Genomic DNA, 13,347 nt, shown 5'->3' with positions numbered 1-13,347 from the left:
GACATTTGCAAATGCTATATCTGACAAGGGATTAATATCCAAAATATACAACATCAAAAAAGCAAACAACTCAATTAAAAAATGATCAGAGGACCTGAATAGACATTTTTCCAGAGAAGACATACAGCTGGCCAGCAAACACATGAAAATATTCTCACCATCACTCATTATCAGGAAAATGCAAATCAAAACCACAGTGAGGTATCACCTCACACCTGTCAGATGGCTATTATCAAAAAGACAACAAATAACAAGTGTTTGCAAGGATGTGGAGAAAAGGGAGCCCTCATGCACTGTTAGTGGGAATGTAAATTGGTACAGTTGCTATGGAAAACAGTATAGAGTTTCCTCAAAAAATTAAAAATAGAACTACCATATGAGGGGGAATTAGATGAAGGTAGTCAAAAGGTACAAATGTAATGTACAACATAATAAAGACAATTAACACTCACAATATTATAATGAAAGTTGTTGAGAGTAAATCTGAAGAGTTCTCATCACAAGGAAAAAGTATATTTTTTTGCTATTTCTTTAATATTGTATCTATATGAGATGATGGATGTTCACTAGACTTATTGTGGTAATTATTTCATGATGTAAGTCAGATCTTTATGCTGTACACCTTAAACTTATATAGTGCTGTATGTCAATTATATCTCAATAAAACTGGAAAAAAAAACTTTCTTGCTCTAGTCCTGGAAATGGGCTTTAGAGCTAGAGTCTTAAGCTGGGACCACAAAGGCGGTTTTAGAAATCCAAGAACCTTAAAATATTCACACAAAGTTTGTGTTTCATGGGTTTCTCTCTCAGTGTAGGAGTGGGGTTGTTGCAGGACTGTATCTGTGGTGTTGGCATGTTGGTGATCCCAGTGGCAGCAGAACATGTTTGCAGTGGCAGTGGAATGGCAGTGGGGGTAGTTCGAGGTCCATGTTCATGGTGTCCATGCAGGGTTGGTGGTGGTTGCTACAGGACCATGTCGGCAGTCAGGACCAGCTACGTAATTCACAGGGCCTAGTGCAAAGTGAAAATGTGGAGACCAGTGTGCAAAAATGATTCAGCAATCCAAGGCGGTGATAACAGAGCATTAAACCAAGTGTGAGCCCTTCTGAACATGGCACCCTGTGCAGCTGCTCAGCTTGCAGACCCAGGAGGCAGGCCCTATTAGCAGTGTCAACAAGGTGCAGATGATGGTTGCTATGCGTCCACGTTTGTAATGTCAACAAGTACTGATGCTTGTTGCTGCAGGACCAAGTTAGTGGGGTGTTTGTGTTTGACGATGCACAGCCTAGCTCCCCATGACACTGCCCGCCATGTTCAACTATTTCCAGGTGTCAGATCAGCTAGGAATCCTCACTCACCTATATTTGATAAATGCAGGTTTACTGGATTTTGCTGTTAAAATTGCAGGAGGTGCTCAGCAGGTAGCTCCCCTTTCTTGTTTTTTTTTTTTTAAGACACATTAGTGTTTTGTTGCTGTTGTTGTCATTTTTTAATTTATTTCGTTGCACCGGGTCTTAGTTGCAGCAGGTGGGCTCCTAAGTTGAGGCTCACAGTCTCCTTAGTTGTGGCTCTCCGGCTCCTTAGTTGCAGCACGTGGACCCCTTAGTTGCAGCAGGCGGGCTCCTTAGTTGTGGCATGCGAACTCTTAGTTGCAGCATGCATGTGGGATCTAGTTCCCTGATCAGGGATCAAACCTGGACTCCCTGCATTGGGAGCACGGGGTCCTATCCACTGCGCCACCAGGGAAGTCCCTCTCCTTTCTTGTTATACCTTCAGGAAGGCCGCGTGGATGCTGGGAAGACACACCATGGCAATATTACCTGGGATTGACCAGGTCTTGTTCCAACAGGAGACTGGCCTTCTCATTCTGTTTGTGGGCTCCTTATGGAAGAGCTGGGAGCTGCTGAAGGAAGACTTCCTTTTGGCACTGACCCAAGGCAGAGATCCTGGCTCAGAACTGCTTCTCTACCTTCACCCTGATGAAGCTGTGGCACTTCTCTTCACTGGGCGGGGCAGCCTAGGGTTCAGACACATGCAGCACCCCCTTCTCATGGACTACAGAGTTAACGCCATCACCTTCTACTCTACAACTTCTAGTAGGGGTGCTTGGACCTGGCTCCACCCGCCTCCAAGCCCAGTAGACACTGGGTCCTGGAAGGGAGGAGGCTTTTTCTCCTTTTCCTTAAACACATACACACACATACACACAAATAGAAGAAAATAAACACATTTTACCCACTTCCAAAAAAAAAAAAATGGGGTGGCAGCAGTGGCTTCAACAACACTAAATTCCAGAAATAGCAGTGCAAACTGCATCTTCTAGTGCTTCACAGAAGTATAGCAACGGATTCCTCACCAGACACTTCTGTAAGGGTGGGTTTGGACATTTCTTCCTGGTTGCCTAGTCTCATTCCCGATTCTACAGCTCTCCCAGAGGTTCTGTGAGCTACCAATGTCTTAAAAACATAAAGTCTTCTTTCTATTTCAAAATCGGATTCATTTCTGTAGCTTATAACAGAGAACACCAATAGATATGTGACTTACGTGCATTTACTGGGAAGCGGGCTATGGCTTTCATCAGATTCTCACAGAGGTTCTCTGTTTTAGAATCAAACCTAACTGAATTCCAGTGTCAACTCTGTCCCTTCCTTGCTTCATGTCCTACTTCCCTCTTATATAAAACAGGTTTAATAAAATCTACTTTGCAGTATTTTCTGAGGAATAAGCAATAATTCAAGGGGACGGCATACATGTACTTCATCAAGGTTAATTCCCTTTCTCTAGACTCCTTTAAACTATAAATAAAACTTAAGTTTCATTTTAAGAAAGGGGGTTGTAAGGTAGAGTTAAAAAACAAAGATCAGTGATAACATAAACATACTTAATATTTGTTAAAAAAATCAGGTATTCTAAATTTATTAAAGATGTTTTGAAAATACAAATAAAATCTACAGAAAACTGAGATGAGATTAAAGTATTCTATAAACAATACAGGGAAAGATCAACAAAAAACTGAGCATAAGAATTAAATACCATTATAGTTCAAGATCGACACAAATGTTTCATTTCTAGGACTGATAGGTCAGGTGAAGTCCATTTGCATAATATCACTGAATTTCAGAATGGCATTTGATAGAGTTTCAGTATATTTGGTGATGACCTTGTTAGACATGGGATAAGACCTGTGCTGGAAGTGACTCTGTGTGGTGGATTCATAACTGGTTGAATGACCAGAGTCTAAAACACAGATTACGGATTGAGGGAGCAAGGTTTAATGAGGCACATCATAGGCAACTTCCTTGGTTGTATACATATGCTTCTTATTACTTTGGTGAGGCTAGTTGAATCAAGAAATACATAGTAAAAGCCTACTATATGTCATGCATTGTACTAGGCACTGAATATACAATGGTGAAAAAATATATATTCCTGCATTCAGGATCTTACAGGTTAGTGAGGAAAAGAAGTCAAGGGTATGACCATTATAATGTAGTTTGATAAGTGCTAGGATTAACATAAATACAGAGTACTATAGGAGCTCAGAAGTGGGCCACGTCACCCAGTAATAAACAAAGTCCTAAAAAAAGTGATGTCTCAGTCAAGCCTTGAAGAATAAAAGTTAGCAGAGGAGAAAAGGAGAAGTATCACAAAACAGTATGTGCAACAAAACAGTACGTGCAATCACAAAACAGTGTGTGCAAGAGTATGTGCAAAGTATCACAAAACAGTGTGTGCAACAGAATGTCTCAATTCACTCAAATTGAGATAAAGCATGACCTGTTCCAAGAATTATATTTCTGATTGTATGTATGGAGCAGGGTATATGATGGTGGGGGTGTTGAGAGATGAGACTAAAAGAGTGTTAGGGGATCATTAGATAATATAAGAAGAATCCATGAAGATTCTGGTAAGCCAAAATGATAAGCTAAATACAACAAGAAATTTAAGAGGGATAAATGCAAGTTTCAAAGTCTAACTACTCAAGGATGGGTGGAAATGTTTAAGAGCATGAGAGAAAGGCACAGGGATTTTAGGTGACTACAAGGTTAATATGATTTAAAAGAGTGAGAAGGTAACCCATAGAAGAAACCTCTTCAAAATCCTGAAAGGAAGAAGTCAGAATCTGAATTTATGGTGTGATACTTGCCTCACCATAATTCAAATTTTGTGTCATTGTATTTGCCTTCAAATGTCTAAAGGGATTTTGACATGGAAGAAGGGTCAGACTTGTTCTCTGAGGCCTCAGAGGACAGACACGGCATGAGGAAGTTATGTTACTGAACTCAGGTTCGGCTGCTCACCACTCAAAAGCAGACAATCGAGGGGCAAGTGTCGGTAGAAAGGAAAGTTGCTTTATTCATAAAAGCCAGCAATCTGAGGAGGAGGTGGACTCTTGGCCAAAGACCAGCTCCAAAGATTCTGCTCAGCCATGGCGATATTTTAAAGGAAAAGGCGGAAACAATCTCAGTTAATCATTAAGGTAAGAGATTAGATTGTCATTTTTCCGTTGTGTGCAGACCCACTGACTTTTCCTGATTCCTTTGGATGCTGTCTTGCCCACCTGGTCCACCTGCAACTGGCTGTCCTCTGGCCCCTGTGGTCTGCCTGCAAATTTGCTATACTGGGGGTAGAGAGTCAGTCATTCTTTAACTACTTAATTCTTCATTCCTACTCCTTTTAATCCAGGAAAGGAGTCAACAGGTTAGGCAAGGCGTGAGTTAGGTTAAATGTTACCTAGTGATCTCATTTTTATGATTAAGGTCTGAGAAAAACAGAGACGAACAAACAGAAAAGGGGCAAAAAAGCCACTTACAAATCCCCACTGTCAGACATCGTTCCATTTCTATGAGACTAGGGGCAAAGGCCCATCTGCTGTAACTGCTCCCTGCTGAGAGAGAGCATCAAATTCTTAGAGTGAAAAATGTCGACATGGGTCTGTAGCATCTCTTTGCTGACAGTTTTAGTTGCCTGCTTATATACATGGGCAGAGCAAACTACAATTATTCTTACACCAACAGAGATATAGATTATTATGAGCAATAGTGTTAATCCCATTCTTGCATCAGACACTGAGTCTGTGACTCCATTGTCCTAACCATTAACTGCTTGAGCCTGCTCTCTTGTGATTCTGGGAGGCCTGGGAGACTTCAGCTTTTCTACAAATGAGAGGCAGGGGACATAGAGGGGTCTTTGTTCTTGGGGTAAGGGGCACTGCAGGGTTCTGCTCAGTTCCAGTTAGAGGAGAGCACATGTTCACTCAAGAGAAGAAAAAGTTTCCACCTAAGCCGTCAAAACCAGAATGGGCTGACTGGTGTGGTGGGGGTAATTGTGTTGACAAATGTTCGAGCGGAGGCTCATCCGTGATCATTTAGGTGGATGTCTCCAAAGACCTTCACCCACGACTGACCAGGTGTAGAAGGAGCGGAGATGATAAAAAATGAAGAAGAGATGTCCCTGCCTTCAATCTAATATCGTGCTTGACCTAAAGAGTTGCATGGTAATTAGTAAGGCACGTTAAAATCATACTGTCACTCAAAACTGTCCTATTTTGGAAAGATTCTTTCCCCTAAATGTTAGCTTTTACAACTCCTTGTGTATTTTTTTTTAATTATATTGCCAAAATATTTGGTATTTCATTTTTTTGCAATTAAAATAGCATTGATTTATGACCTAACATAAGCAAACACACTCTGACTCTAAAGACTGAAAAGCTGTTCTCTGTGCATGCCACCATGAAAACCCATCCAATAATCAAGACTCCACGCTTCCTGTAAAATGGACTCCAGCTGTACAATATAGAACCCTGTAGACAACATTTTTAAATTTGCCATTAAAAGTATAAGAACGTTTTCCAGACCCTACAGAAAACTACTCTTTCAGACAATGGGAATCACTTTTTTCATAGCACAAAACTGAAAAAGGCACTATAAGTCAGAAACTTTATACTCAGAGAGCACATGTATTCATTTATTTCAAATTCCATCTGAGAATGAACCGCAGCAGTGGTGACCTACAATTTGCTACAGACTGATTTAGCCTAAAAAGACCCAAAATAGCCTTTCTACTCAGCATACAGTATCTACTCATCTATTCTGAGAATCTAATCTTTGCTGCATACTTTCTCCAGGTATGGATATTCTTTGTGATATTCACTTGACTTTGATCACCAATTTGATAGTTTAGCCTCTACTGCAGAAAATGTTCTCCAGTTTAAATACCTCGTCTTAAATCTATCACAGAAAACTGTAATAGATTAGTCAAAGCAAGGCACTTTTATCTATTTTAGAGAATTTTAAGAATAAGACATTTTCAACTTGCTAATTTTCATGGGTTTTTTAGAAATAATAATAAACTGATTTTTATAATGGACTCAGTAAAAACAATAGTTTGCCAATCTTCTCCTTTATATCAGGGACTAAGAAAAGTAGGGGAGGGAAGAAATAAAGCACAATGGTTTTTAATATTTCTCTTGCATGAGGTAAGAACTCAAAATACCTTCCAAAATAAATGTTACCTACTTTTCAGAGATGGTACAAAAATTGGCACAATGTATAATCAATAGGGCCTGGAAGTTTTACTCTGTTGTGCTGATTCTATGAAATTTCTTTAATTCTGTACAATATAAATCATCTAATAGCATTAAAATTAAATGTAATTTGAAATTAATGATGTGAAAATTTATTTCAGTTATCATTTAATCAAACCACTTTCATAATTTAGCTAGTCACCTTGGCTTCCCAGAAACTAATGAAATAAATAGTGTCCCAGTGGCAGTGGGGATGGATTTGGGCATCTGATCTTTTATTACAACTCAATCCCTGACTACCTCTATAAACTTGGACAAGTCACTTCACTTCCCTGGTCTCAGGTCCTTATCTGAAAATAGGTATATATTACCTATGTGTCTATCACCATTGCTGTCACTGGCTATGGATTGGAGGTTCCAGTGAATCAAATTGGGTTTGATTAATTTGCTAGAGTGGCTCACAGAACTCAGAGAAACATTTTACTCGCTATATTAACAGCTTATTATAAAAAGGTATAACTCAGGAAGAGCCAAATAGGAGATGCATAGGGCAAAGTATGGGGAAAGGGCCCAGAGCTTCCACGCCCTTTCTAGGCACACCACTCTTTCTGAATCTCCACGAGTTCACCAACCTGTCCTTTTGGGTTTTTATGGAGGCCCATTACATAGGAATGCTTGACGAAATCATTGGCCATTGGTGATGAATTCAACCTCCAGACTCTCTACCATCCCAGGAGGTCAGATTGTAGGACTGTAAGTTCCGACCCTCTAATCACCTGGCTTATTCTCCTGGCAACCAGCACCCCCAATTAGGTGGGGTCCAAAAGTCACCTAATTAACATAACAAGAAACACCGTAATAGCTCTCATCACTTAGGAAATTCCAAGAGTTTTAGGATCTCAACTGGGTGAAGACCAAATATGTATTTCTTATTACGAGTCAATATCATAGCACTATGCAGGATATACACAAGGGGTGGACACAGAAAGTAACAGATAGGGTCTTATTTATACGATATGATCAGAATTACAGTAAAGATGACAAGAAAATGGGATCACAAATATAAAACACTTGGCATATAAAAGGCATTCAATAAATATTATTACACTGCTTCAGAACAAGATATGGAAAAAATTCTGAAATGCAAGTAGGTAGGATTGAAAATTTAAAGGAAGAGCAGGCTAGATATTTTCAAATTCTTTTCTATAAGATACTTAGAAAAACTGGATCAAATATAATAGCCATTCTTTCCAACGCATAGCTGAATTCATTAAAAAAAAAAAAAAAAAGGTATGGAAAATTCCCAAGGGCCAAGTCTAAAAAGCAAGTTGTAACCATAGTTGTAGGCTGACACTGAAAGTGCAGTTGGCTTTAAAGCAGTTGACACTTCCCATTTTCTAAATGCTTGGGTTTTAAGGGCAACCTCGAGACAGAAAACAAGACCTTGAACTTGCAAAAGATAGGGATTTGGAGTTGAAGTCCCAGTGCTCACACACACTGAAAAAGAAGGCTAGAAAAATGCTGTCTGCCTATCAGCAAAGAGGAAACACAAAGAGATTTGTCTGTCTTGGCACAGACTTAGGGTGTTCAAAAATAAAAATAACCTCTGAGGGGCTTCCCTGGTGGCACAGTGGTTGAGAGTCCGCCTGCCGATGCAGGGGACACGGGTTCACCCCCCGGTCCGGGAAGATCCCACATACCGCGGATAGGCTAGGCCCGTGAGCCATGGCCGCTGAGCCTGCACGTCCAGAACCTGTGCTCTGCAACGGGAGAGGCCACAACAGTGAGAGGCCCGCGTACCGCAAAAAAAAAATAATAATAATAACCTCTGAGATTCATAACTACAGGTTATGAATCTGCATTTGGGATTAAAATTCAGCCTCTAATTGGTTTGGGAAACCCCAAAACAGTAAATTAACATATAAAGTTCAGGCAAACATGATAATCACAATCCAAAATTACAAAACTCACCAGCCATGAGGAAAAATTAGCTGAGATAAGAGATTAGGCCCTCAAGAACTTCAGCTATTGGAAATACCAGATAGAGAATATAAAATTAGAATGCACAAAAGAAGCATATAGTGACCCCAAAGTAAAAATCTGGAAAAGATTACACTGATGATGGGGTAGAATACACACAAAAACTTAATTAGAAATGCAAATTAAGCTGAAAAATTATAGGGAGAATGGGTGACTATAAAATATAATGGTATTGTCTGGAGCGTGTCTGAAATTTAGCCAGAGTCCCAAACTGTCTCTAATAAAATAAAATTCATATATCACAAATTTTTTAAATTTTCAGGACTGAAAAATAACCTGTTGAAATAGTCTCTTTTTCAGTGAAACAAAGACCCCTGTGAATATAATATAATGTAATATAATAGGATGCCTGAGGACATCTTAGGCTTTCATTAGAACTACCTCATTTAGAAATGAAACAGCTATTCATTTTACAATTTTGATCAAGGATAATTTTGACCAAGAACTGCTATTAGAAAAGGAGCTTCACAAAATTGGTATCTTGTTATGTAAGCCCAGGGTTGATCAGGAGTGTGCGAAAGAACAGATGTAAAAAATGTGGGTGTGTACAAGTCAGGACACTGTCGTTTTTCCCCACTTTGTATCTGCTGAGAAAGTAGTCTTGCATATCTGCGCCCAGGCTGGCATGAGCAGAAGAAGGGGAACAGGGAAGAAGCAGGACACAGAAAGCACAAGTGGAGTCAGCACTTGGGCTACATCATATGAATAACATGACTTTTCTGTGTGGCTGTGTGAAAGTGCTTGGGCTGGAATTATCCAACCAGAACAACACCCAAGGGAGCCATTTGCCAGGAAAGTGGTGTGGCAGTAAAAGGAGGTCAAGGGAAGAGGCTGATCTGGACCCAAAGATCCCATAAGAGGGGACTTTGCAGTGGGGACCCCGTCAGAAAGCCGGCACCTGCACTCTGCAAGGAGTTATCTGCCATCAGCATTACCAGAAAAGCAACAAGGAGCAGATTGTAATCACCCAAAGAAGACAAGGGGTGCTTTCCTTCCCTGCCATCCCTTCCCCAAGCTCTAGAAAGAAGACAGAGGAAGAGTAACAAGTCTGAACAGCACTGGGGGAGAGTTTTGGATCAGATATGAAATTGAAGTTTTTAACTGGACTAGATTATTTTAATAACAGAAACTGACCAGAAAGGTATAGGATTTGTCCAAGGTGTTGTTAGGAGGTTGGAAAGTAGTATTTGGCATAGAATTATTAAAGGCGGCTTGTACTCCAATGTTTTCCATGTATTGTAGTTATAATTGTGTAAAAAGCAGAGAACGATACAGTACTCAGTTTCCAATCCCTCTGTTAAATAGTAGACCTGCATTTTCTTGTGGATTGAAGTTTACAGTCTATCTAGAGGGATGCGGTTCTCAGACTTAAACGTTAATGCAAAACACTTCACATAGGGACAAAGGGTTAAATGCTGAGTGCGTAGCACAGACTATGATTTGAGAGGACAATACTGTGAGCCACCCAGTCAGTTTCACGGACAATATAGGACCTAAGCTGTGCCCCACGAGATGGATATAATTTGCATTGATAAAGCGATGTTGGGAGGATTTTGCAAGAGGAAGAGGTAGCATGGGCCAAGGTGCAGAGGTGGCAATCCAGGCATCATGCTCCTCCTGGCTGCAATGGGATTTGTGTGAGGGAACAATGGGACAGAAATTTACAGAAAGAGTTCAAGGTCAGATTTCAATAGCCAGGACATCTCAGCCAAAGGAATTTGCATCTGGTTGGATAAATAATAAGAAACCATTAGTTTTGCACAAAGGCTTTTGAGATGATTGTCAAAGGAAGACAGAGAAAGAAGCATTTAGAAAAGGAAAGCAAACATTTATTTTCTAAGAGGGCAAGAGAGTCAGACTTCAGAAGAATTGGCTGGCCAAAGTATTTAAATTTAAAAGCTGCAAAACTGCCCAGGTTACCGAGTTTACATTAGTCTGTCCATGAAGGAAAAACAGTAGCTTTCTCACATGATTATCATATTCAAAAACTCACGACGACGTATCTTCAGACACCAACATGGCAAATATCAAGTATAAAATGGTTTACAGGAAATATTCAAGGTTTTGCTATGCAGGGGCCAAACCCAGTCAAGGTGACCTCATTATTTTTGGTTTATGTCAGAGCATTACATGTTTTCTCTGACTGTCATATATGAGGTGCCTAATCATGTTGGAAGCAGGGTAAAATGTCACTTTTTGCTTCTACAGGATCAAAGTGGAATTTGAAGCCAATAAAATTGACACTGGTGTTCAGTGGTGTTGTTGAGATGAGCAGAAGTCTCTGTAGGTTTGAGCCACTGTGTTTTCCAGCTTCATCACGAAGAAATTGAGGCAGAGGTGTCAACTGACGGCTCAATGACATATTCCATGACGTAGCTGGGCTGCGGTATGCAACTGACAGCATGGCTTTCCGTTCCACTTCTCCAGCCCTTCTGATTAGCCTGCTGAACCATTTTACTTCTCTTTCAATGATAACTACCAGCAAATTAATTCAAGTGTGGGTGTTTTGGAGTTGCTATCAACAAGACAAATGATACAAGCCTCACCAGCAGTGCCCATAATTCAGTTATTCTTAATTAGGCAGTGCTAATCTGAGGAAGAACCAGCCTACAAGATCCCTGATGCCTCCCTGGATATATCAGCATTATTGTCAGAGCACCTGCCTCCTTTATGGCTAGTTCCAAAACATATGATTTACTTCTTATTTTATTATATTGTGGGGTTTTCCCCCTTGAACCTGGAATGTGCAGTGGGTGTCCTGTTACTACATTTTCATCCGGCCACAGAAGGAGCAACGTGAGGTTACAAATATGCCTCGGTGTTGTCACACCGATTCAGACACTAAGAGATTCCCATTATTTCCGCTACCTGGCTCCATCTGCTTCTGTGTTGATGGAAGGAAGTTCTTTCTAAAGTCTTGACTGTATTGGTTTGGTCTTTGCTACACAATGGACTTTCTGCTGTTCAAGAATTATTAAGTATAAAAAATACGATACTTCTCTATAATATGTTTTATAAAGCAGAGAATTTTTACCATACATGTCATTCAAAGATGCAAATTCAGACCTTCGCATGTCTTCATTTGTGTCACACAATGATTTTTTTTAACAGAATGTCGACTTGGATTTTTCTGTTATCCTAATATTGCTGTTAATTTAGTCACTCTTTGTACTGATCTGACATACACAGGAGGACCAAGTGCCAAAATAGATGAACAGCTCCACTCCTTTGAGATTACAACTGTGTCTATGAGCACATTTATAAAACTGCATTAGGGCAGTGGGAGTTGGTGATGGGGGTAGGAGGGGAAGAAAGAAGGATAAATTATAGATGTTTTAGACTTGGGAGTAAAAAGAGACTCTCAAAATGCTCTGAATAAAATTACATCTTTGTTGATATTTTTCCTTATATAAAATGTTTTTACTGTTCTTTGAAATTGTGATAAACATGGTTACATCACAAGTAATATCTGAACAGGATTGAGAATACTTCAAAGATGTTTTGCTCATCAACTGACATCTTAAGAAATTCATTAAAACAAATTAAATTGTACATTAATACAATGTAAATTAAAATACAAATAGAACTTCCCCTTTAAAAGTAATTTTTGAGAGCAAAGCTTGTCCTTGGAATTTTTGTCTTTTCTCCACTGGTGGCAGTTTTCCCCTCTGCTGGTTTGATACCATTTTATTGAGAAGCATTGTGTTGTCAATAAATAGGGTGGTAACCCTGAGGTAGGATGGACTGTCTGCCCAAACTGGATTCTGGGATGAGAAGTATGTCAATCACTACAGCCTTTATGGTGTGTATGGTATAATACATATGCCATACAATTTAACATCTTAACCATGTTTAAGTGAACAGCTCAGTAGCGCCAGGTATATTCACATTGCTGTGCAACCCATCACCAGAACTCTTCTCATCTTTCAAATCGGAAAGATTTGAATCTATTCTTTTAGATTGACTGTGAGTCAGCATTTTAAACACAAGTTTAAAACTTTCCTGAAGGCTGTGTTAGCTGCAGTAGCAGGGGTAGCAGGGGTGTAGGCAGCTGTAGCAAAGCGAAAAAGAGGCTGAGGGGACAACCCGAAGATGGCGGCTTAGAGCACCCAGGCCAGACTTCATTCATGGAAACTCCAACTTCCTCGGCCATCCTCCCGTTAACAGTCTTCAACCTTCCTTTTTCAACCACAGCTCTGTGCTTCCACCCTCTTCAAGCCACAGATGCTCCACCTTCCAGCCCAATGTTTATAAACAGCACTGCATAGGAGAAGTATTCCGAGGGTTAGGAGGTGGGGGAACGGCTTCTGTGAGTACAAATTTAAGAAATGCTGCATACTCTTCCCCTCTTGGAAATTCCCAATGTTCATTTGCATAATAAAATCTCCGACAAGTCTTACAGTGAAGAAATCAATGTAATTTTATAACTTTGTCTAAAATAGCCCTTTCCAAATTACTTGACTATGTACCTTATAACATGATGGTTAAGAACACAGGTTTGTGGATTCATGAAGCTCTAGATTCCAGGACCAACTTTGCACTTACAAACTACACCAAGTTACTTGCCCTCTCTGGGCCTTGGTTTTCACATCAGTGCAATATGTTAAATAACATCCAGCTTTTCAAGGAAAGAAGGAAGGAAGGAAAGGAGGGAGGGGAATCCTATAAACTCAACTCTATGATGACATGGATTCAAAAGTATAGATTTAACCTAAATGTAACAGTAATAGCAAAAAAAAAAAGTCAAGATCAAAAAGAACTACAAGAAGCTGACGAAATAT

General features: G+C 39.9%; 1 pseudogene; it reads left to right on the top strand.

Annotated features, from left to right (window-relative positions):
* The first annotated feature begins 1,310 nt into the window (after nucleotides 1-1,310).
* Nucleotides 1,311-12,834, top strand: LOC115841288 (N-acetyl-D-glucosamine kinase pseudogene; annotated as a pseudogene).
* The last annotated feature ends 513 nt before the right edge of the window (nucleotides 12,835-13,347 follow it).

This window comes from Globicephala melas, chromosome 10 (genome assembly GCF_963455315.2).
Source record: "Globicephala melas chromosome 10, mGloMel1.2, whole genome shotgun sequence".
NCBI classification, from domain to species: Eukaryota; Metazoa; Chordata; class Mammalia; order Artiodactyla; family Delphinidae; genus Globicephala; species Globicephala melas.
This window is presented reverse-complemented; position numbering and strand designations above follow the sequence as displayed.